Genomic DNA, 19,993 nt, shown 5'->3' with positions numbered 1-19,993 from the left:
CCGTCCTTGTCACCCTAGAATTCCTTTCAGGACTCTGGGGCCGTGCCTGTGTCCACCGGGCCCTTCTGAGTAAGAGCTCTCAGGTTCACCTTGGAGGCAGATTCATTCGCCATTTTCCAAGGAGCGTCTTTTCCAGGGAGGCAGGTGTTCTCCAGGGGGACCAGGCGTCTCTGGGGTGTTCTGGCGCCTTCCTTCTCCCCCGCCCAGGTTCACCCTGCTCCCTCACCCAGCACTGTGCTGCATGGCTATGTCGGTGGACCCCTTACTTCTGCCTCCAGGTTGGGGCAGAAAACAGAAAGTGGGGACCCCCCGCGGGAGCTCACAGGGAGGAGATATTTGTTCTCTCCCCCTCCCTGCTGAGCTCTTACCTGGAAGTTACACATCTCCTCAAACTTCGTGATTATTGTTTATAATCCAAGTATAGTGATCATGCAGTGTTCTGTCAGTTTCAGGTGTATAATGTAATAATTCAACAGTTCTCTGCACTGCTCAGTGCCCACGGTAATAAGCGTGCTCTGACTCCCCTTTATCTGTGCTCCCCCCACCTCCACCCACCTCCCCTCTGGCGACCACCATTTTGTCTCTGTATTTAAGGGTCTGGTTTCTCGTTCGTCTCTTTTCTTCTTTGCTTGTTCGTTTGTCTGGTTTCTTAAATTCCACACATGAGTGAAATCATGTGGTATTTGTCTTTCTCCGATTTCACTTAGCATAGTACTCTGTAGCTCTAACCCTGTCGTGGCAAATGGCAAGCTTCCGTTCCTTTTTGAATACTATTCCATTGTATACATTCACCGTTGTCTTTATCCCTTCTCAGTCGGCGGACACTTGGGCTGTTTCCCTATCTTGGTTATTATAAACAATGTAGTCGGCACAACGGTACACAGATCTTTTCCAATTAGCATTTTCATTTTCTTTGGGTAAGTGCCCAGTAGTGTCACGACTGGGTCCTAAGGTAGTTCTATTTTTAACTTTTTTGAGGGACCTCCATACTGTTTTCCAGAGCGGCTGCACCAGTTTGCATTCCCACCAACAGTGCGAGAGGCTCCCTCTTTCTCCGCATCCTCGCCAACACCTGTTGTTTCTTGTCTTTTTGATTCTAGCTCTTCTGACTGGTGTGAGCTGATGATCTCATTGTGGTTTTGATTTTCACCTCCCTAGTGAGCCTGAGCATCTTTTCATGCGTCCGTTTGCCACGAAAGACCTCAAATAGCCAAAGCCGTCAAGAAAGAAGAAAATGCCGGAAGCATCACAGTTCCAGATTTTAAGATATACTACAAATCAGAACAGCGGATACTGACACAAAAACAGACACGTGGATCAATGGGACAGAATAGAGAGCCTAGAAATAAATCCACGTTTATATCAATTTGGTCAATGAATCTATGACAAAAGAATCAAGAATACGCAATGGGAAAAAAGTCTCTAACAAATGGTGCCGGGAAAACTGGACGGCTCCATGCCAAAGAATGAAACTACCCAGAATTGTTACACCATCCCCGAAAATAAACTTAAAATGGATTAACGACCTAAATGTGGGACCTGAAACCATAAAAGTCCTACAAGGGAGCATAGGCAGTCGTTTCTTTGACAGTGGCTTTAGCAACATTTTTCTAGGTAGGTCTCCAGCGGCAAGGGAAACAAAAGCAAAAAGGACCTATTGGGACTTCATCAAGATAAAACGCTTCTGCACAGTGAAGGAAACAATCAACAAGACAAAAAGCAACCTACAGAATAGAAGAAGATATTTGCAAACGACGTCTGGGATAAGGGGTTAATACCCAACATACATAAAGAACTTCTATAAGCCAACACCGAAAAACAAATAATCCGATTAAAAACTGGGCAGAGGACCTCTCGGCCTTTTTTCTCTTCCTCCGCTTGGCCACTCTCCCAGCAACTCGGGGTCTCTGAAGCTGTGAGTGCAGGACGCTACATGAGCCCGTGGCTTCTCCGCTCTGCATATGCCACCTTCGGAACCAGCCCCTTGAGCACGCCCTCCTCCGCTATCCTAACTGGAGTTTGTGCTGTTTCCTGCTGGGTCTCTGATCCACCAAGCAGGAAAACCATCTTTTCTGGACTCTTCTATAAAGTGAGTTTTGACCGTCTCATTGTCCAAAAACATATCCTGTGCTGGACAGCCACAGTATTACGCAGTATTGGCCCACACCCACTGGCTGGTGTCACCACACTGGTCTTACAGCTGTGGCTGAGTGTCAGGGCGAGGTGACCTCCAGCGGTTCACAGAGATGTGGGTAAGGACGGGAGTTCCCACTGTTTCCTCGGACCCTCATCAAATGCCGGCAACTAAATGCAAATCCTGTGCCACGGGGACCCAGCCCTGATTATTATATTTAACCCAGCTTCCTGGCCACAGGCAGGGGATGCCAGACCAAAGCGAGACCCTGCTGGTTTATCAACCAGATTTCTCCAGAGAAACAGAACTGATAGGATCTATAGATAAATAGGAAGACATTCATTTTGAGGGACTGGCTTGCAAAGTTATGGAAGCTGAGAAGTCTCAGAATCATACCTCTGCATGCTGGAAACCCCAAGAGCCAGGAACACCGATATCCGACAGCTCTCTCTCTGAGCAGAGAGCGCAAATTTCTCCTTCCTCCACATTCTGTCCTGTCCAGGAGCTCAGAGGCCTGGGTGAGGCCCGCCCACACCGGGGAAAGTGGCCTGCCGTAGTCAGTCTGTGCTCGTCTCTTCCAGAAACACAGACGCGCACAGAGAGAATGTCTCACCAGGAAATCCAGGCACCCCTCGGCCCCGTCAGACTGACACAGAAAATTAACCATCACACAAGGCGAAGTCACAGGAGACGGGAAAGGTCAGACTCGGGTTCTAGAGTCATCTGAATGGGCGCCCAGATTTCTCACCCTTGGCAGGGTCTGCTGCAAATGCAGGGGGAAGGAACCGAAAAAGCATGTGTTTCTTTCAGCGCGAACGTGAGTTATGTTCTTAGGAAGATGCTACAGAAATACTCAGGATCCAAGAGGCAGCAGGTCGAGGTGACAGGCTTTTCCCCACTTCAGACACACCAGCACCGGCGGGAGCCCCCTCCTCCGAGGTTGGGGTCCCAGGCCCCCAGCCCCTCTTTACATCCCGGCCTCTTCCCTTGGCTCCCTCAGCCTCCGTTTTTTTACCTTTTAGTCACCCAGTTAGCCATTTTGTATCTACACGAGTATTTGCATCCAACCTACTCTATTCAAGTCATTAGCTTGGCCCAATCCGTCTGGATGGGAACCAGTGCCTTCCCTGTTGGTGGGAGTGGGATCGGTGGGAGCGAGGGGTTCCACCCTGGCCTGGAGGAGGCTGTGAGGGGGTGGGAGCTCTGAAGGCAGCTCTGAGTCACTTGTGACAGTCCTGCCCGGGGCCAGGTGTGAGTCAGGGGCCAGGTGGCTCTGGGAACAGCCTCATCCCTCAGGGAGACGTGGGGTCCTACGGGGGCAGGTGGGGACTGCTACTGCCCCTGCCCTGCAGAGAGCCCCCCAGCCCCGTGCGGGGTTCAATCCCAAGCCCAGCACGGGGCCCAGCGGCCTGCCATTGCTTTGTGAGCAGGGCCCCTGTTCGCTGGTGTTTCCCCGGGGGCCCTGTGAGGACGAGCAGAGCAGGCTGTGGGGGTCCGGCCTGGAAGAGAAACTGAATTCCCCCACACCCAACTTAGAATCCCCAGTGCCTGTGTCCGTCTGTCCTTACCTGAGTCCTTCCTCGGGGATCCTCGGGTCCTTCTGCGGACAGACGCCTCCCTGGCCTGACCCAGCCGGCTCTCCAGGCAAGCTGCAACCAGTTCAACCGGTCGTAACGGCCTCGGCCCCAGATGGGCCCTCCGGAGGTTCAGAAGCTTCGGGGAGAGGGAGATCCCGATGGGAGGGAGGCCAGCCTGGAGGCTCCCTGTCGTGGGCTGTCCCTCCCCAAATTCACACGTCGAAGCCTAAGCCCCAGCACCTGAGCCCGTGACTGTGTTTGCAGACAGGGTGTATACAGAGGACACGAAGTTAACATGGAGCCCATGACCTAATCTGGCTGGTGCCCCCGTAAGAGGGGATCAGGACGGAGACCCTGGGAGGGTGTGTACACAGAGGGGCGGCCGTCCGCAGGTCAAGGAGAGAGGCCTCAGAGGAAAGCAGCCCTCAGGTGCCTTCATCTCGGACCTCCAGCCTCCAGACTGGGAAGTTCACGTGTGCTGTGTCAGGCCCCCGGTGTGGTATTTTGTTGTGGCAGCCTGAGCTGGCGAAAACAGGCCCCCAGCGTCTTCTCCAGGGGATTTGAATCCTCTGTTCTTCCCGTTTCCCTCCTATTACTTTCCTAACGCAGTAGGAAATATGCTAAGCAATTACCGTAAACTTAGGGGCGGCTTAGGACAACGGGGACGCATTCCTGCATGACGCTGGAGGTCCGAAGCCCGAGACCTGGGTTTGGGCAGGCTGTTCCTTCTGGAGGCTTCAGGGGGGAGTTTGTTCCCTTTTGCTGGAGGCTGCCCACGGCTCCCGGCCCCTTCCTCAGAGTCCCCTGCCTTCCATGAACCCCCACTGCTGACAGTGACCTCCCACCTGCCCCCTATACAGAGGGGCTGGTGGTGTTACTCAAACCCACGGGCCTGAGAACCAGGGGGCTGGCGTCCGGGGGCGAGGGGAGAAGGATGTTCTGTGTCCCGGGACCCTGTGATCACATGGACCCCCCCACATAATTCAAAGCCATTCCCCAGATCAAGACTTTGAACTTAACCCCATCTGGGGCGCCTGGGTGGCTCAGTCGGTTGAGCGACCGACTTCAGCTCAGGTCATGATCTCACAGCTCGTGAGTTCGAGCCCCACGTCGGGCTCTGTGCTGACAGCTCGGAGCCTGGAGCCTGCTTCAGATCTGTGTCTCCCTCTGTCTCTGCCCCTAACCCACTCGCATTCTGTCTCTGTCTCTCTGAAAAATGAACATTAAAAAAAATAAAAATAAACTCAACCCCATCTGAAGGTCCCCTTTGCCGCGTAAGGCAGGCTGCTTGCAGGTTCTGGGGACTAGGGTGAGGACATCTGGGGATATCCGGCCCCACCGGCCTCGCCACTCCGGCCCGCTAACTCACCACACCTGGCTTTCGCTCAGAGGTCAGCCAGGGGACGCGTTCACAGGGTCTCTGGCTTCCCACCCTGGCGGCGGCCACGGTCACCCCAGCCCGCATCTGTGAGACGCTGGCCGGAGAAGGCCCTGGAAGGGGGGGTCTGCCCACCGAGGCTTCACCCGAGCTAAGCGGGACGTGGCTGCTGACAGCCAGGGACCGGGCCAAGGGCGCCGGTCCCGGGCCTCGGGGGTCCTCGTAGCAGAGGCTCTCGGGGTGCCCCAGAGGCGTGGTGCTGGAGGGCCTGTCACGGACTTTCCGTCACCCCGAGTGACTGGTGAACTGTTTACAGGGCCAGACATCACCCTGAGCTGGAGACAAACTCCCCCCTCTCTCTCTCTGCAAGGTGCCTGCTGCCGTGTCCCTGTGGTGTGCTGAGGGCACACGCGTTTGTGTGTATATGTGTGAGGTCGAGTATATGGGTGTGAATGTGAGTGTGGCTGTGGGGGGGTGACTGGGGGGCATGCAGGTGTGAGTGGGGCTGTGGCGGGTGTGGAGTGCAGCATGGGGAAGCACCGACTCACCCCTGCAGCAGGTGGGGCGCCCGGGCGCGGGAGGAGGAGAGGCGGTGGGGAGCTTGCGGGGAAGGTGAACTTGTCCTCCAGGCTGGGGGGCTCTCCAGGGGCTGAGACGGATTTGAGGCTGGCTTTCAAGCCGCCTGCCCGGAGGGTCCCGGCTTCGGGGCCCGGGCAGGCCGGGCCAAGGTTCTGGGGCGCAGCCGCGGCTACAGGGGAAGGAGCACGGGGTGGGGGGGCTCACCCGACCCCCGCGGCCTCCGCAAAGTCCCACAACCGCCCTGGGCGGTGGAGAGAACTAACCAGCTAGTTTCGCTGGGTTCCAATCAGCGTCCACGAGAAGCAGCCCTGCGTCAGTAGCGTCCGGCCAGCAACCCCTGGGTCGGGCTCGGTGGGGTTCCTTGTCCCCTCCCGGGTTCTGGGGCGCGTCCCCACCGCCCACTCCAAGGTCTCTGTCCCCTCTGGAACTCGTGCAGCAAGCTGGCCCAGCCCGGCCCTCGCAAGGAACCTAGCAAACCCTGATAGGAAGGTTTGCTTGCGTTCTCACGCGCGAGGACACAGAACAGTTCCCCGAGGAAGTCAGGCCCCACTCAACTCGCAGAAAGGCTCCTTGTTGAGCCTGAGCCCAGATAAAACAGAACACAGGCCAGAGGGGGCACGTGCACCTGCTTCTCTGGGAGCCCGTAGGGAAGACTGGCCCCACCTGGCCTCTCCTCCCCAGCGCCCCTGTCCCGGAAGCCTGTATCGGCCCCAATCTTATCTCTCGCAGCAGAGAGTTGTAGAAAGATCCAGCCAGAGGACGCTTCTGTGCTATTTCAGTCCAGCTGGATTTTAATCTTTAAAGTAATGATGCCTAATCCTTAAATTACACACTTTCCACAGAACCGGGGCATGTTTTATGTTGTTGGGAGTGACCCAACTAAGGGTTTCTGCCTAAGGTGAAACAGCTGGTTCCTGGCTAGGCTAGGGCCACAACCAGCTCACGCCGACCTCAACCCAGGCTTAGCCTCGTGTCCTATACCATTTGTCGTTAGTCACTGGAGTGGACAAGTGTGCTTGTTCCTAACCCTTCATCTATAGCAAAGAGAGACCTGTATTATGATTTCTGTGTTCCCATTAAATCATAAACCCCTCCTGGTATGTCACTGTTCAGTGGGTAGCTCCTCAGTTGTGCAGTGCACAACTTGTAACACCGAACATGGCAGCCCTGCATCCAGAGTTAACCCAACAGTATTAATTCATCCCTCCAGCACAAGGAACAATGCCCTGGTGGGGAAAAATCATGCCGTTGTCCTAAGAATGATGGTCCTAATGTGCATAATCCAGTATAACTGAGCCCAGCTGTGTTGAAAGAAACAGGGGAGTAGACAAAAAGGAAAGGCCTCCCACTGCTGGACACCCTGGCTGCATGAGGAGGCCTTGTGCTCTTAGCAGGCTGAGTTGAGCAGCTGTTAGTGCATGGCCAGTCAGGAGGGCGTTTGGGGGGGAGGTGCTGTGATGGGGTGCAGCCCTCAGGCCAGGTTTTGTCCTGAGTCAGCTAGAGAAGGAAGAAGTGAGTTATTTCTACCTTCACCCACAGGTGACGAAAGTTTATGACCTTTCCTGCCTCCGGCTCCATTTCCTTATCTGTTCAAAAATGGGCAGTGCTATGCCTGGCCCACACCTGCTCTGAAGGACAGATGGCAAGAACAGGCTGGGTTCCTGACATGTGGCTGCGGCACAGCCTAATGTCACAGCGCCTGGTGCCTCTGTGCGTGAAGCTGGTGCCGAGACGTGGGGGGTGGGGGAGCCTTTCCCAGCTTGCACCTGAGGAGCAGGACACCATGCCCAGCTCCGTCCTGGGCCCTGTGTAGACACCACACCAGTCTTCTGGGGGCACTAAGGAAATATCCTGTCCCTCATAATTTTGGGGTTTTTTTAGAGTAAGATAGCCCGGAGTTGGAATTTTTTTTCGAGCAGCCTTGTTGAGGTATAACTGACAAATGAGACACGGAACATATTTAATTAAAGTGGGCATTTTGACATGTGACTACACCCACGAAACTATCACCCCAAACAAAATCATGAACACGAGCGTCAACCCCCAAAGTTTCCTCGTGCCTCTCCTGTTCCTGCCCCAGGGGGCAGCCGCTGCCAATGTTTATTTTTAAAATTTTGTTTTTAATGGGGCGCCTGGGTGGCTCAGTCGGTTAAGCGTCCGACTTCAGCTCAGGTCATGCTCTCACAGTCTGTGAGTTCGAGCCCCGTGTCAGGCTTGGGGCTGACAGCTCAGAGCCTGGAACCTGCTTCGGATTCTGTGTCTCCCTCTCTCTCTGCCCCTCCCCTGCTCATGCTCCGTCTCTCTCTGTCTCAAAAATAAATAAAAACATTTTTAAAAATTATAAATAAATAAAATTTTGTTTTTAAGTTTTATTTGAGAGGGAGAGAGAGAGAGCGCACGAGTGGGGGAGGAGCAGAGAGAGAATCCCGCACTGACAGCACAGAGCCCGACGTGGGGCTCGAACTCATGAACCGTGAGATCATGACCTGAGCCAAGATCAAGAGTTGGATGCTTAACCGACTGAGCCACCCAGGTGCCAACCCCCCCCCCCCACCGCCATGTTAAGTTAAAGACACTTTCGATCACAAGATGCATGGTGACCCCATGGAGCTTTAAACCCAAGGGAGGAGTGAGCATGTGTGACCGAACAGTGGTCAGGAGGGGCTTCCCGGTGGAAGCGGCCTTTCAAGGAGTGGTGGCTGGGATAGGGGAAAATCCTTTAGGGGCGTCTGGAAGAGCACAAAGCTAAGCTGGCTACTGCCAGCCGCGGGGGTGGGGGCGGACAGCGAGTCCCACGGAAGGGCCCCGGCACGGCCAGGTTGGAATCCTCTTGGCCACTCCGCCGTATGATCTCAGGCAAGTTCCCTAACCTCTGTCAGCCCCGATTTTCCTATTCGGGAGCTGGGGGTAATGATCAGTTTTGTTGCAAAAATTAAAGCAGGTAATTTACATCAGGTGCCTGGCACTTGGTGGGCACTCGGGACATGGTATCACCCCACCATCTACTCTTTGAGTAGAGGAAGGTAGTGGGGCAAGGAGTGAATAAGCCGCACACCTAGAGCCAGCTCGGAATTCAGCACTGAGTTCATGCTGGTCCTCCCACCTCGAGTGTTCATCTTGTGTCTTCTGAACCCATCATTCAAAGACTCACTCGGGCCTCACCACCTCCGGGAAGCCTCCCCCGATTACTCTAACTAGGATTCTAAATGCTGCGGTGTTCTGTCCTCTCTAAACCCCTAATACTATTTGAGTTGCAACCACACACTTACAATTCACAGTGTGGTGTTGGGCATCGTTCTCAGTGAGTCTCTATTTTGACTCCTGCGATGAATGCAAGTTTCTTGAGGGCGGGAACCTTGTCTCCTGCTTCTTCGTGCCTTCCGCCATATCTTTGGACCCTCAGCTAAGGCTAGGAGTTCATCTAATAGGTGAGCATTAATTTAGCGAGACGCTGTAGAGAGAACCGTGGTCCACACCACAGGGAGAATGTTTTGAATGATGACGGGCAAGCATGAGGCTGCTGTCTGGTGAGCTGCTGGAACAAACACCACAGACGTTCATTCGTCACAGTTCCAGGGGCTGGGAGTCCAGGATCGAGATGTCGGCGGCTCTGGTGTCGGGTGAGAACCCTCTTCGTGGCCCACAGGACGACGTCGTCCCCCTGATGTGTCCTCACACGGTGGGAGGGGTCTCTTTTGCAGGAGCACTAATCCCTCGCGGAGCGTCCAGCTCGGGACCGCATCGCCTCCCAAAGGCCCCCGCCTCCTAGGACCATCACAGCGGGACTTGGGTTTCAACGCGTGGGTTTGGGGAGGACACAGGCTTGGGGGCCACAGCAGTCTGCGTGCGGTGACGATGTTGACGATGGTCACGCCGATAACTGCTCTTCTCCCTAAAGGCCGGCGGGTTCGGGCACGTCCCCCAGAGACGCCCAGACCCACTGGGGGGTCAGCCCGCTGACACCACCGGCAGCCGGCCCTGCCCCCCCGGGGGCCCCTGGCCGGGCCTCGCGGGTCAGGAGCGGTGCCCTGACCTCCCAGACACAGATGGCACCCTGTGGCACCCTGTGGCACCCTGGCTCCCAGACACAGATGGAGATGGCTTTCTTCAGCGCCGCGTGACTGCCTTCTGCTCAGCCAGCGGTCTGACCCGAGGCTCCTTCCCTGGGGGACTGTCCTCTGTCCCACACACAGACTCACGCCAGCAGCCGGCTTCCCGGAGCTGACACCGGCCGCTCTCCAGACCCACCCGCCTCTGCCCCGCTCTTTGATACACTGCTCTGGGGGTGACTCATCACGAGCGGTTCCTGTCACCAACAACAGACACCCCGAGGAGGCCCGAGAGCTTCCCTCGGCTCAAGAGCTGAGCTGGAAGGCGAAACCCGTTTCACAAGGCGCTTTGCAGGGGAAGAGGGGGAAGCGACACGAGGGGGGCCAGACCGTCAGGGCCCGGGAGGGCGCTCGGGTGGGTCCCCCGCGGGCTCTGGTGGGGCCAGGACCTCAGCACGCTCGCCCTCTCCTCTCCCGCCGCTCACCACCCGGCCCATGGCGGGTCCTTCCTGGCCCGGGGGAAGACCCGTCGGTGGGTCCCAGGTCACATCCCCGACGTCGTCATGAAACGAAAAGAGCGTCACGGATGTCAGCACGGGCCAGACCCGGCTTTGAGCCCTGCTTTGCTGCCTTCTGGCTTCAGCGCCCCAGGCAAGTTACTTAACCTCTCTGAATGTCAGTTTCTTCCCTGGGAAATAGGCGCAAGGCCTACCCTCAAGATTGCCGTGAGGACTACCAGTGACGCGTGTCACGTGCCCAGGACGTGGCAGACGCTTACACCTAACAGCACATCCCAGCTAAGTATCTGCATCTCTCGAATGAGCCCTCTGTGCCTAGCAAGACAAATCGAGCTAGCGTTCAGGTCTCCTCTGGCGGGAACAGATGTCTCTCCGGACGAGGGGTGTGTCCGTTTGACCCTGTCCGCCCTGTGGCCCCCACACGAGGGTTGGGACGCGTGTCTCATTCTGATGGGATCTTGACACCAGGCCCCAGGCCGGATTCCCGGTTCCAGGCCTCTGATAACTTTCTCAGCACCCTGAAGGCAGGTGCAATCTCCCATAAACCCTGGGACAGATGCTCCGCGGGGCTTGCGGTAGAGACTTTGAACCCCGGTCACCGTCCAGGCACGGGCACTGTGGACCGGGCCAGAGACACGGGCTCCCCTCAGCCCCTTAGCGCGTGGACCGCCGGCCGACCGGGCGGACCCGTGGGGCGGCCTGTCCACTCGGCCTCCAGGAAGACACCGGCCTTGGGGTGGGGGGACATTCAGGGACATTCAGGAGAGAACCCCACAGGCCGTGGCTGCAGCACTGAGGGCCCCTTTCATCCCAGGGGAGGGAGGAGTTTCCTGGGATTCTCTTCCTTTCGCCAAGGAAGAGATAACTTCCTCCGGGTGGCCCATCCAGCAGCGAGAAGCAGGCCTGGGAGAGGAACCCAGACCTTCTGGCTCCTTCTACTAAGCCTTGTCCAGCGGGCTGCCGTGGGAGACCCTGCAGGTCCAAACAGAGATGGGATGGCTGTGGGTCTGAGCCCTAAAGAGCCTCTGGACCCCACATTTTCACGGTTAAGGCAGCAGAAGCTGGTATAATTTTGAGGCGTGTTATTTGTCACCATGCATCAGCATCCTCAAAGAGGCCCGTATGTTCTGACCAATTATTTTCCTAACAGGAAGGATCTTAAATAATCACCAAGGGGCATCAGGTTAAAGTTAGTCGTAGCATTACCCACCATATGACCCAGAAAGTCCACTCGTAGGTGTGAGCCCAAGAAAATGAAAGCGTCATCCACGCGCACACAAATTACGTGAGTGTTTTTAGCGGCACTATTTACAATAGCCGCGAAGTGAAGACGACCCAATGTCCATCAGATGCCGAGGGGATAAACGAACTGTGACAGATCCGCACGATGGCACGTTATCCAGCAAGAAGTAGAAATGAAGTCCTAGCACGCGCTGCCACACGGATGACCCTTGCAAACGTTGTGCTAAGTGAGAGCAGGCGGTCCTAAGAGACCACACGTTTCTGATTTCATGGATATGAAATGTCCAGAATTCGTCTCTGGAGGCAAATTGATAGGAACAGGAAGCCGATCGGTGAGTGGTTGTTTAGGGCTGGGGGTGCGCGTGGGGGTGTGTGCGTGGGGTGGAGACTGACTGCCAAACGTTCCAAAATCGGATCGTGGTGATGGTTTCACGGCTCTGTGAACACACGAACAAACATTAACCTGTACACTTTAATTAATTAATTTTTTTTTCTCTTTAGTCTCTGATCAGATGTGCTTTTCCTAAGCAACTGCTTATTTTTAACAACACACTTAAAAAAAAAGTTTATGTATTTACGTTGAAAGAGAGAGCCCATGCATGTGAGCAGGGAAGGCTAGAAAGAGAGAAATAGAAGAGAAATAGAAAGAGAGAAGAGCAAGCAGGCTCCATGCAATCAGCACAGGGCTCAAGGCGGGGTTTGAACTCACAACTGAAATCGTGACCCGAGCCGAAATCAAGAGTCGGAAGCTCAACCGACTGAGCCACCTAGGCACCCCTACAGGATATGCATTAAATGGGCGCATTATTATTATTATTATTTGTGTCTCAAAAAAAACGGACACCAGGATGTTATTCTCAGCATTTAAAAAAAATAACAAACTACTTAAAATAATCCAAATCCCGGGGCGCCTGGGTGGCTTAGCGTCCACCGGTTAAGCGTCCGACTTTGGCTCAGGTCATGATCTCGTGGTTCGTGAGTTCGAGCCCCGCGTCGGGCTCTGGGCTGATGGCTCAGAGCCTGGAGCCTGCTTCGGATTCTGTGTCTCCCTCTCTCTCTGCCCCTCCCCCGCTCACGCTCTGTCTCTCGTTCTCAAAATAAATAAATAAACTTAAAAAAGTAAAAATAAAAAAATTTGTAGTAAGTACTTTATTAATATTTCTCCCTAGCTGGATTCTAGTAAAACACATATTTCGGAGATATTTACACAGTTCTCCATAAAATTAACCTTAAATACTGACCATATGTTGAGGCTTAGAGATCCAGCTTTAGGGGCACCTGGCTGGCTCAGCCAGTACAGCATGTGACTCTTGATCTAAGGGTCGTGAGTTCGAGCCCCACGTTGGGCATGAAGCTTATTTTAAAATTAAAAAAACAATATTTAAAAAGAAACCTGGTTTCACTGGATTTACTGTACTGAACAGTACTGAGAGACTGCATTGCATTCTGGTCTTTAATCTCAAAGAAGTAATCGGATTTCATTTATTTCGTTATTTTCATTTGGGGGGGTGAGGATTTTCTCAATGCCTTCACTCAAAGCTTCTCCACCTTTTCCACCCTCCGGCACATCTGTAAAATGACAGAATTTGTGCGTTTGTCTGTGGCTGCGTTGCCTGTGACTGCAAGTAACCGGCCCAAGAATGGCTTCCCTTTCGGGGAGCAATTTCTCGGCACCCTGAGTGTCAAATTTGCCTGTTGACTACCCAGACTTTCAGCTCGTAATATACAAGTTTGCAGCACATGTGTAACTTTAAGAAATAATGGAGAGGGATTCAGTGCACGCTTCAGCAATTTTCCCCGTGGTAATATTTTGCAAAACTGAAGTCCAGTATCACAACCAGGATACTGACGTTAGCACACACGGTCCAGAATGTCTCCATCGTTGCCAGGATCCCTCCTGAAGCCCTTTGACAGCCACGCCCACTTTAGCCCCCATTTCTACCTTAACTCCTGGCAGCTACCGATCTGTCCTCCATTTCCATAGCTGTGTCGTTTCGAGGACGTTGTCTAAACGGAATCATATGGCACGTGGCCTTTCGGGATTAGATTATTTTCACTCAGCATAATTCTTTGGAGATTCATCTAGGTTACTGTGTGTATGAGCAGTTCCTTTTTTTTTTTTTCGTGATGAGTAATTTTCCACGTGTGGATGAACCACCATTTGCGGTTCCCCCATTGAAGAATGTCTGGGTTGTTTCCAGTCGGGGGCCATTACAAATAAAGCAACTGTAAAGCATCTGTATACTATTTTTTTTTTTTAACGTGACTATAAGTTTTTCTTTCTCTGGGATAAATGCCTAGGAGTGTAATTACTGGATCACTGCACGTTTAGTTTGTGTGTGTGTGTCTGTTTAAGAAAATGTCAAACTCCTTTCCAGAGTGGTTGTACCATTTTCTATCCCCATCAGTAATGCATGAGTAATCCAGTTCCCCACCTCATCACCAGCATTTGCTTTCGCTATTGTTTTTTGTTTCAATAATTCTGGACACAGAGAGCTCGCATTGTGGTTTTACTTTGCATTTCCCTAATGAATGATGACGTTGAGAACCTTTTCTTGAGTTGATTTTCTGTTTGTAGATCTTCTTCAGTGAAATGTCTCAGGTTCTTTGGCGTGTCATTTTCTCATTGGAACTTTCTTCTTCTTCTTTTTTTTTTTTTTACTGTTGCATTTTGAGAATTCCTTATATATTCTAGACAGTGAGTAGTCCGTTGTCAAATAGGTGGTTTGCAAATATTTTCTCCTAGTCTATAGGCTGTGCTTTCATTCTCTAAACAGGGTGTTTTGTGGAGTATAAGGTTTTAAATCTGATGAAGTCTGGTGTATCACTCTTTCCTTTTTTTTGATCATATTTTTGGTATCAAATCCAGAAACACTTTGCCTAGTCCTAGGTCCCAAAGATTTTTTTTTTTTTTTTAACGTCTGTGATCCATTTTGAGCTAATTTTTGTATAAGGTGTGACTTAGGTTAGGTTGAAGTAGTTTTTTTTTCTGACCCAATCCCACTGGCACCATTTCTTTAAAAAGGCTCTCTGCCTTCCAGTGAATCGGAATATGACTCAAGTATCTTCATGTGGGTTCATTTCTGGGTTCTCTATTCAGTTCCATTGATCTATGTGTTTGTCCCTCAGCCAATAATCCTCTGCTGTCTTGATTCCTGTAGCTCTACAGTAAGTATTGACATTGGGTGTACTGTTGTCTTCCACTTTATGATTCTTAATTTTTTATTTAAAAAAATTTAATTCCAGTATAGGAATCATACAGTGTTATATTAGCTTCAGGTGTACAATGTAGTGATTCAACAATTCTATTCATTTCTCAGTGATCATCATGATAAGTGTACTCTTAATCCCCTTCACTAATTTCACCCATCCTCCTACCCACCTCCCCTCTGGTAACCATCAGTTTGTTCTCTGTAGTTAAGAGTCAGTTTTTTCGGTTTGCCTACTTTTTTCTTTGTTCGTTTGTTGTGTTTCTCCACTGTATGATTCTTGTTCAAAATTGTTTAGCTCTTGTAGTTTCTTTGCCTTTCAATACCAATTTTGGAATAATCTTGTCATATCTACAGAAGTCTTGCTGGGATTTTGATAGGAACTGCTTTAAACCTGTCTGTCAGTTTGGGGAGAATTGACATCTTTAAGATGTTGAGCCTTCCAATCCATGAACATGGTATGTCTTTACATTTGTTTAGATCTTCTCTGATTTTTTTTTCAGCAGTTTTTATCATAAAATCCTATGTGTATTTTGTTAGTTTTACACCTAGGTATTGTCATTATTTTTCTTAGCAATTGTAAATGGTATTTTATTTTTAATTTCAGTGTCCAGGTGGTCACTGATAGTATACATAGAAATAAAGTTGATTTTTATATGTCGATCTTATGTCCTATAGTCTTGGTATTTTGTTCTAGCCACTCAGGCAGACTAAGAGTCCCCAGTGCCTTTTCTCCACCCTGTGGAAGCCCCACATTACCCACCCCTGCATCTACCATCACTGTTCTTTCAGGCTGTCTCCTGCTCTCCTTGGATGCTGGTTAGTGCCCGAGGTGTGGCTTTGCTTGTGCTGTTGTTCCTCCTATAAGACATCCTCCTCTGCAGACATCTCCCTCTGCAGACTCCAAGCCCACTCCCCCTGCAGGGACAACACCAGCCCCACCCCTCCTGAAATCTTCTTTGATTCTAGGCTCTCTCTCTCTCTCTCTCTGAGTTAGTGCGTTTATGGTCAGCAGCATACATTTTGTTACTTACATGTCCTCTGACTGTTTACAGGTAATAGGTTTGTGCCCACAGACACTAAAGAATAAGCTTGTTGAGGACAAGGACTGGTTTTGCTCTTCACAGCTCACAGAAGGCATTCCAGCAGAACTTGACTGAGTGATACACATACAGGTGTAGGTTTCTGTAGAAAGTCAGACAACAGAATAAAAAGAAAGTGCTGAGAAGGATTCCCAAACAACTGCCATGGGCTTCTCTTCTTGGCTTCCCCACTGCGTCTGAGATACAGGATGTACCGAGAGACCTTCCCCTCTATGGCATGCCTGAAAAAACAACAGCAAAGGGCCCTGGACAAGCTCCGACTGTTTCTGGACTTGCTCCCTGTGCTGTAGCCAGAAGGGAAGGGCTGCTCAAAGGCTCTCATGCCTCAGGAAGGAAAACCAATCTGCAGTAAGGCTCTGTATCCAGATCAAGTTCTTAAACAAGTAGTGAATAAATAGGAAAAAAAAATATTTTAGGACAGAGTGGAGGTTGGGTTGTATTTGGAAAGAAGTGGCAGGCAGCAGGGAAAGTTGGGGGAAAGAGCCAAGAGCAAAAGATCTGAACACACAGAGGCAGAAGTAATGGAGAGAAAGGTTAGAGTAAAAGCCAGGAGGGGAACAGAGACAGCGGGGCAGAGATCTTGGAATAGAGAGATGACCAAGAAAGCAAGAGAGAGGAGAGAGAGGAAGAGAGAAGAGAAGGGGGGGAGGGAAGGGGATGAGAAGGGGAGGGGGCTGGGGGTAGGGCGGGAAGGAGGGATTGGAGAGGAAGGGAGGCATGGGAGGGGAGAGGATGGGAGGGGAGGAGACAGGGGGAGAGGAGAAAAGGAGGATGGGAAGGGGAGAGGGGAAGGCAGAGGGGAAGGGAGGAGGAGGGCAGAGGGGAGGAGACAGAACAATATAGGTCTACATATGTTGAGAATGGAAAGAAAGCCAGGAGTAGATTTACCAAGAGAACTGAAGGCAGCAAGCCTTGGAAAGAGCGGTCTGGCAGAGAGAAGTCCGCACGTCGGGAAAATGGGGGAGGACCGTGGAGAGGCAGAGAAGAGGTCAGACCTAACAGAAGAAGCAAGGGTCTAGTGTCACGACACCTTTTATTGTCATTTATCAAGAGCCTGATTTAAATGTGTGTCTGTGCCTCTCGACGCAGACCTGAGGCAACCTTCAGGCCATCATCACGACTTGTCTTTGCACTCGGCAGGATAAGTCGAGAGGAGTCAAGGATATTGAAGGCTCAGTCCCTCACCCGGCTACGTGTCTACCTTGATGAAAGCAAGCTCCAGCTTCTGCTTCAGGGGCCCTCTCTCCTGGGACCCCTTCCTAGCCTGAGAGGGGCCCTACAGTTGTTCCCAGGGTCATATGTTGTACAATTTGCAAAGGTCAGCTATTTAAGTGCGGCCACGTCCACCGTCCCTTCCCTGTGTGACCAGCCACTGTGCACACAGATGTCCTTCTAGGACAGGAGTTTTCAGGAGTACTCCCACCACCACTGGCATGATCACATGGAGGTACACAGCCCATGATGCTACTATAACATGAATGCAGGGCCCCAGAGGGATGGGACCCTCTGAAGAGAAAGGGGCCCTCTGAAGCAGAAGAGAAATGAGGTTTGGGATTGACAGAGCCAGAAGCTGGGCCGGGGAAATTCTTGTGATCACCAGATGTAAAATAGGAAGCGTAGGATTTACTTTCTGTCGAGGTCTAATCAAACCTGAGGCTCTCACCTACTGGGAATATGCAGTCACACAGCCTGTACCGTCCTGAGGACAGCACGCGTCTCTTGCAATTCCCCTGGGGACACTTCAGTGCTGGAGCCACTGAGTTCCCAGATGTCTGCAGCTCCCTGGTGTGTGTGTGATTCACTCAGCATAAGTTACCTGAGGACGGGAGTGTCTCCGTGTCTAGCAAACAGCTTCGCGCCTGGCTCCTGGCAGACATTCAACACGTAATTAATTGTAAGACTCTTACACGAGTGAATGAATGAATCAGTGAACGAACAAATGAACGAGTGAATGAGTGAATGAATGAACAAATGAACGAACGAATGAACAAACGAACAAATGAATGAATGAATGAACAAATGGATGAATGAACAAATGGATGAATGAATGGATGAATGAACAAATGGATGAATGAACAAACGAATGAATGAATGACTGGATGAATGAACAAATGAACAAATGGATGAATGAATGAGCAAATGAACGAACGAACCAACGAAGAACAAGTGAATGAAAGCTGCATTGAAATAAATACCTGGTTGTTCATTCTCCAGATGCCATCAGTATAGCTTTGTCTTCATGGTAGGGAAGGAGACCACACAAGGACATAGTCCCACGTGGGGGGTCTGTCCTCTTGTCCCCTGCCCCGCACGGTGACGAAGGCTAGAAATGAGAATGTGGACAAGCCCAGGTTCCCACACCCAATCTCACTCGCCTTGCTCAAGTCCCTGTGTTCTCAGTGGAACAAATCTGTTTTCAGCCATTCCTCGGAGTTTCCTGATGTCCCCGCAGCGGTTTCAACAGAGGGCTTGCTTCTTGCAAAACCTCTTTGGCTGTTCTGGTTCCCTTTGAATCGGAACCTCTATTTGGCAACAGAAGTAAAGTTTCCTCACGGGTTTTGTGTTACAAGTGGAGTCTTGCCCCATTCTGGGAGCATCTCCTGTAAAAATACCGCTGTATTTTTTAGGCTGTGACGGTGCGGGGTCTGGGCTTCACGTAAGGCCGCCAAGACCCGGGACTGAAGAACTGAGAGCTTCCTTTTAAAACGAGGTAGTGGACTTTGGATGGGGTTTTTATTTGGATAGCCTGGTTCTTGGAAATGGGGCCCGTGTCTCTTGGGATATTCTAAAGAACCTTTCGTGCGTCACCTCAGACACTTGCTTACGTACACCCCCGGGGCCCAGCACTGGATGGGGCTTCGGGGATGCAACGACCCCCGCCCCCACCACCATGTACACAAAGATCAGTGCTCTCACACAGGCCGCGTTCACTCCAGTTTCGCCTCTGCAGACATCTCGAAACCTGTGCCACAACTAATCAGAATCTTTCCGGTGGCCGTCTCAGACCGTTTCTTGTGGTTCAGTTCTCAACAAGAAAAGAGAACCAACACTTTCCCGGCTTCTGCCTCACCTCCCTGTCTGAACCGAAAGGCCTTAACCCACTCACTGTGAAGTATTTTCTTTTCCTGCATCGGTGGTGGTGGTGATGGCCATTGGAGACAGGGTCGGTGGGGGAGAATTTACCATCGCAGGCCAGGCCGATCACACTTTCTTCGTTATTAGGACCTCTTCCCCAAGGAGATCTGCTGTCTTGGCTGAGAAGGCCCTGGGAAAGTTCCAGAGCTCTAAGCCTGCTGTGGAGGGGCCCGAGCCGGCTGGCCTGGCGGAACGTGCCTCAGGGTTGGAAGGTAAGGCGTCATTTGATGTCTGGCTCTCTTCCGTCCACAGGGGATTGCTATTGTAGGAGTGGCCCTCTCCCCATTCCGATGCTAACCTGGCAATCCCAGCAGTGCTTTCTGGAGAAAGAAGCTGCCGGAAGAACAAGGCAAATGTGCCAGCAGGCTGCGTGGAAACAAACACCAGCCTCTGTGTGGACATCCCGCTTTGCTCTTCGGGGTCAGAGAATAGAAGGGGCTGAGGGGGAACAGAGACGGGCTGAGGACAGCAGGCCTTCAGCGGATCTAGGCCTCAACCGGTGGGACCCTGAGCCCCAGGGGCAAACACTCAGGCACCCTCACCACGGCCTAGGCCACAGAACGCGGGGCACACAGGGTTCTCCTCCCCTCCTGAGTCCTCCATACCGCTAGGGCCTGGTTCTCCCCTCCTGAGTCCTCCGTACCCTCCTGAGTCCTCCGTACCGCTAGGGCCTGGTTCTCTTCTTCCCTCTGACCACTTTTCTGTCCCCTCTGTGGGCACCTGACAGTCCACACACCTGCTGAACTGTCCCCCGCGTGGCAGGCCCCTGCGTCACCAGCTAAGGATGTCGCGATGCGCAGGACCAGCTACGTGATTTATGGGGTCCAGCCGAAAAAGAAAACGTGGGCCCCTCATTCTTTTTTTTAAATTTTTTTCTTAACATTTATACATTTTTGAAAGACAGAGAGACCCAGAGCGTGAGCAGGGAAGGGGCAGAGGGAGGGAGACACAGAATCCGAGGCAGGCTCCAGGTTCCGAGCTGTCAGCACAGAGCCTGAGGCAGGCCTTGAACTCATGAACTGCGAGATCATGACCCGAGCCGAAGTCAGACGCTCAACCGACTGAGCCA

The 19,993-nt window shown here is 52.0% G+C and overlaps 1 long non-coding RNA gene across 1 annotated transcript; it reads right to left on the bottom strand.

Moving 5' to 3' along the window:
* Nucleotides 1–9,629: 9,629 nt before the first annotated feature.
* On the bottom strand, nucleotides 9,630–19,541 carry LOC123590612. The gene is made up of 3 exons (XR_006708872.1): nucleotides 17,985–19,541; nucleotides 17,453–17,655; nucleotides 9,630–11,914 (listed from the first exon to the last, which is right to left on the bottom strand). It is a non-coding gene; the product is annotated as an uncharacterized LOC123590612 (long non-coding RNA).
* Between the last annotated feature and the right edge of the window lie 452 nt (nucleotides 19,542–19,993).

Source organism: Leopardus geoffroyi, chromosome B4 (assembly GCF_018350155.1).
Source record: "Leopardus geoffroyi isolate Oge1 chromosome B4, O.geoffroyi_Oge1_pat1.0, whole genome shotgun sequence".
Taxonomy (NCBI): domain Eukaryota; kingdom Metazoa; phylum Chordata; class Mammalia; order Carnivora; family Felidae; genus Leopardus; species Leopardus geoffroyi.
Note: the sequence above shows the minus strand (reverse complement) of the source record. Positions and strands in the feature narration are given on the sequence as shown.